This window comes from Nicotiana tomentosiformis, chromosome 3 (assembly GCF_000390325.3).
Source record: "Nicotiana tomentosiformis chromosome 3, ASM39032v3, whole genome shotgun sequence".
Taxonomy (NCBI): domain Eukaryota; kingdom Viridiplantae; phylum Streptophyta; class Magnoliopsida; order Solanales; family Solanaceae; genus Nicotiana; species Nicotiana tomentosiformis.
In genome coordinates, this window is record NC_090814.1 from 24,135,453 (window position 1) to 24,140,661 (window position 5,209).

The 5,209-nt window shown below is 32.7% G+C and overlaps 2 long non-coding RNA genes across 2 annotated transcripts; one reads left to right on the plus strand and one right to left on the minus strand.

The window, feature by feature from the left end:
* Window positions 1-1,458: 1,458 nt before the first annotated feature.
* Window positions 1,459-2,013, minus strand: LOC138906990 (uncharacterized). The gene is made up of 2 exons (XR_011414643.1): window positions 1,879-2,013; window positions 1,459-1,608 (listed from the first exon to the last, which is right to left on the minus strand). It is a non-coding gene; the product is annotated as an uncharacterized lncRNA (long non-coding RNA).
* LOC138906989 (uncharacterized) lies at window positions 1,654-4,205 on the plus strand. Its single transcript, XR_011414642.1, has 2 exons — window positions 1,654-1,964; window positions 3,988-4,205. It is a non-coding gene; the product is annotated as an uncharacterized lncRNA (long non-coding RNA).
* The last annotated feature ends 1,004 nt before the right edge of the window (window positions 4,206-5,209 follow it).

The following is a 5,209-nucleotide window of genomic DNA, read 5'->3' on the forward strand; positions in this document are numbered from 1 at the left end:
TTGCCAATTTAAATGGTGTTACATAAATTGGGACGAAGGAAACATGAATATTTCATATGGGTACTCTTCTCCTAAAAAATTCAAAGCACTTATTTTAGGGAGAATGCTACACTTTTTGATTTCTACTTAATCGCTAAAAACCGTTTTTGCTACCCATCAAAAGCACTTATTTCCTTACCAAAATTTTGACCAAACTCCTTCAATATTCTATACAATGAAATTTGGTGACAAGTCAATTTCTTTAAACCCGTACCCTTTTTATTTGACAAACTTATACCTTCCGTACCTTGATATTATTTTCATATCGACAAGGTGTTAGTTGAAAGGTAGAAGTCCACATTTTGGATTAGGAAGGTGCCTCAACATGTTTCACGAACTATTTATAATATCTCTCCGTACTTAAAATGGTTGGAATTATTAAATCTTAATCTAGAAATGTGGTAAAATGGCTTTCATATAATTTAAGACTTGTTCTGGATGGCCTACAGATCTTAGCCCAAGATCTTTTGCTGGAAACTTTGCCAAAATTGTCCATGAAACTAATCATTTGATCAAAATCAAATAGAAGAAGACCACTTGAACTATATGTGCAGGAGATGGATGCCTTCTCTAGGTGTATCACGAATTAGAGGTAACTGCATTTCAAAGAAAACAATAATTGTTCTAGTAAAGCGATCTAAATAATATTATACCATATCAAAAACTACACAAATTTTAAGGTTTACAAATATTTGTACAATCACGTCTCTTAAAGAGTGATAGAAACTAAGAGTACACCAAACTGTATAGAGAACCTGGTTCTTTATCTGTTCCCACAGAACACACACACATCAGTAAGTAAACGACACGGTAGAATTTTACGTGAAAAATTTCTCAGCTCAAGGGATAAAAAATCACGACCTACTCTTGTAGGATTTCAACTTCACTACTGAGCAAACTTTAGATTACAACCTCTTGTAACCTAGGAATTAACTCCTTAATCCCTTACTAACTTGTAACAACTCTATTACAAGCCACTTTGTAATAACTCTATTACAAAGACTTACAACTCGACTAAACCTAGCTAAGACACAAACACAGAGTTTATGATTAAACAAAAGTTTCCTACACACTTGCCTCTAACCTAGCTAAGTAGGAATTATAAATAAGAAGATTTCACAAAGGTACAATATAACTAAGGACATGTGATAACTCGATGCAGGGAACTGGTCCTTGTTATGTAGTTCTTTATTCTTGAAGTACTTGAGAATCGATTACTGGATAGATGCACAGACTTGAGAGAAGGCTAGATTGATTCTTCGAATATGTTCAAGTGATGTTTTGTCTTTGGCTTAATGTTAATATAACATTGGTGACATCACTTGAATGATGCAAACATGTTTGGTACAGGAGCATTCCCAATGAAATTGACTGTTGCACTGTTTTTCACTGTTGTGTGTACAGGCAGCAACTTTACAGTTGTTGGGGAGTTGATTGGTACGGTCACCAAGGGAACTAATGTTCATCTGTTCCTTCTGTTGTTTCTCTGACTCTGAAGAATTGAACTATATCCCCGACTTTGAGACTTGTTGATCTTAAGTACTTGAGGATGTGTAACAAGTTTCTTATCTGATTTTTAGCATTAAGTTTGTTAGTTTATCAAAACATAACAGGGATGCATAGAACCTATCACTAACGTAATTTTATAAATTAAAAGTATGATAAGCAACATTGTAATCAATTAAATTATATTGATAGTGTAATAGAACCCTTATATCATCAGTGTGTATAAGTTAAATTAATCTTATAAATACGTACCATTAGTGGCTTTAGATGACAAATCTAATCAAGTTTCTCTTAAAAATGTCAATGAATGAAAATGGATCCACTGACTCAAACCTGGAATCATATGTTCAACTTCATAAGCTCTTCAGCAGCAAAATGTGTAGTTCAGCTAGGCATCCCAGATGTCCTCTACAAACATGGTAAGCCCATGTCTCTTTCTGACCTCACTGCTGAACTTTCTCTCATCGACCATTCCAAGGTTTCCTTCTTGCCAATTTTAATGCGGTTTTTAGTTCATTCTGCTTTCCTAAACCAACATGAAAAAGAACATTACTCTCTTACCCCAGCTAGTCAACTTCTTGTGAAAGATGACCCCTTGATTATGAGGTCATACTTTCTGATCATTCATGATCCAGTTCTTTTAAAAGCATGGTCTTCTTTAAGTGATTGGTTCCAAGATGGTTCCTCCACTCCTTTTCATACTGCTAATTGTGAATACTTAATTTTTGTACTGTTTTAACACCTCCTAAAATCATTAGTGTTTTGTTACTTTAATTATATTTCTCAATTTTTGTATATTTGATTGCATATTTCCTATCATAAAAATACCAAAAAATGATTCTTTCTTTATTTGTGCATTTTAGGAATTAACTAACTATTCAATTGGTGAATTAATATAGTTAATTGATCATTTGAATAAGTTACTTAATTAATTTATTTATTTGTGTAAATTTAGGTTAATAAGTAGGATTAAGAAAGAAATTGGGCCAAATTTAAAAGAAAAAGTGGCTAAAAGTGCAAGATAAGGGAGTGCCCTTGAAAGGGTCCGAAACGACGTAGTTTTGCCTCAAAACTACGTCGTTTCATTAAGTGACCCAAGATCAAATCTCACCCATTGATCACCCCTTGATCTAATGGTCCATATTTGATCTCTCAAGAGGTATTTAAAGCCTCAAAAATCTGAAAAATTCCCTCATGTCTCCCATAACTCTTTCTCTCTTCTCTCCGCCGCCGCCACCGAAAATCACCCACCGGCGGCGTCCAACCTCCAAACACCCCCAAATTCACACCATATAATCTCTACAACCTCCTCTTTCCATATCTCCAAACCAAATCCTTCAAAACCTCCTCAAACGCCTTCAATTGTAGATCTAGGAAACTTTAGCAGCCACTTTTTTGCCCAAAATCTTGAAGTTCCGGCCACTACCACCCCACAATACCTACATCAACGGATAGAGCTCATCAAGACCTACCTATCGATGTCAATTCCATCCCGAAAATCCGGCAACTAAAAATCCGGCCAAATTTCGACTACCACCCCGAAGACTCTCGTTTGGTATACCCCTATTCTCATTTCCTTTGTCTATTTTTTCTAATTGTATTGTATTTAGTTTATGTCTAGCATAATTTCTGATTTTTTTATTTATTTATTATTATTATTATTATTTATATTTTTATTATTAGTTGTGTTTAATCTATGTTAGCTTAGTCATTCATAGTTATTAATCACTGATAATTAGTTATTCATTAGTTTTGAAATAGCTATTTGCTTAGTCATGATAGTTTATGATAGAAGTTTCAAGTGTTTAGTGAATTTATTTTTATTGAATTTAAGTATTTAAATTTTTGTGTTGATAAAAGCTGAAATTAAAGAAGGAATAGTACAAGCTTGGTTATTTTTACTGTGCAAAGACTTTGGAGTGCAAAACTCAAAAGTCATTGTGTGGTGACAAGTACAATACTTTTTGACAGCTTTTGAACAGTGTTTAGCACACAAAGTCAGTCTTTTGGACAGACTTTTGGTGAACCAAAATCTGTCCAAAAAATTTGATTTATTTGCCTATTTAAAGGGCTCTTTACTCACTGAAAAGGGAGGACACTCTATTACACACTCTATCTTATACTGAGACACATCTTGGAGAGTTGCTTAAAGACATATATCTTTGAGAAAAATGAGCAGCTTAATACATATAACAAGCGGAAATTTCAGAGTTTTGTGAGGATTATTTGAGTGCAAAAACCTCGAGAAAAATAGAAAAATCTCTTAGGCAATTTGTGAAGTTGATAGCTATCAGTTTCAAGCATCTTTGTTGAGTTTCCTAGGTTGTCTTAACACTTGAGTTGCTGATGTTTCTACTGTATTTGCTGCTGAGTTTTTTTGTTGTTGCACTGCTGTATTTTATTATTCTACAACCAGGTAAATTTCAAATTCTTATATTGCAGATTCTTGATGATAATAAGAAGGATTTGATCCCGGTTTGGTTGATGGAACATATTAGATCTGATTTTGTTTCAAGATGAATGTTATATTAGTGTTATCATCATGTAAATCTGTTAAAAATTAGTTAAATTATCGTTTTCTTCTTTATATATGTGATTGAAATTGCATTCTGTTAAGATTACTTAGTTTAAGGAAAAGATAAAGACCCCACTTTTAACCATGTTTGTTTAGTTTGGGCTCTTTTCCGTGAGTTACTTTCGTGGTTCATGAATAATTATCTAAGAAAGACTTCTAGCTTCAAATGTTTTGATGATTTGAATTATAGTCAACATAATGTTATACTTAATATAGTTCTGCTCTTTAGCATTGAAATATTACCGTTTTTTGTAATTATTATATTTAGTCGTGGTTTTTATGTTGTTAATGAGTGTAGTTTGATTAGTGCCATGATTGGTGTAGATGAGTAGAAATATTATGTTAGTCCTTAAAAAATAGTTGGTTAAGAAAATAAAAGATAATAATTAGCATGTAAGTTTCTTTTATGAAAAAAATAATAATTTTTAGTTTGGACATCAATGTAAGATGCAATTTGGGCTTAGAAGAATACTTGTTATTTTGTGTTGTCTTGGTCATCGAGGCTCTTAAGCAACATGGGCCAAGTAAGTTAAAATTTGTAGGCCCAATGACAATAGAAAGTAAGATGGGCATTTTCTTTAAAACCAATAAATTATCTTTTGTTAAATAAAATAAGTGGCCCACTACCATGAAAGTTTAGCATAAGCTTACTCGAGTTTAATGTCTTGCATTAGTAAAAATTAATTTTAATAATAATATTTTTTTTCCCAGTCGAACAAGTAATAAATAAAAAAGAAGCGCTTCTTAATTAATTTAAGTGATAGGCAATTTTAGGCACGTTTGAGATGTAGACCATGAGTTCATACACGGTCCTTGGTCGATATTTTTTTTTAATAAAGTAGTCATGTGTGCATTCCCCGCTCCTTGACTTTTCAATATTAATTATATTTTAACCATGTGTACCGGCACATTCTTTGTTTTAATACATATAATCAAATAAGAACTTTGTGTGCTTGCACGCTCCTAGGCCAAAATTATTAATTATTAAGCAGCACTAGACAATAGTAACTTAAGGCAAATAATACACACTTTATCCAAAAATAATTCAAGCCAAATTTTAGTCAATAAAAGCGACCGTGCTAGAACCAC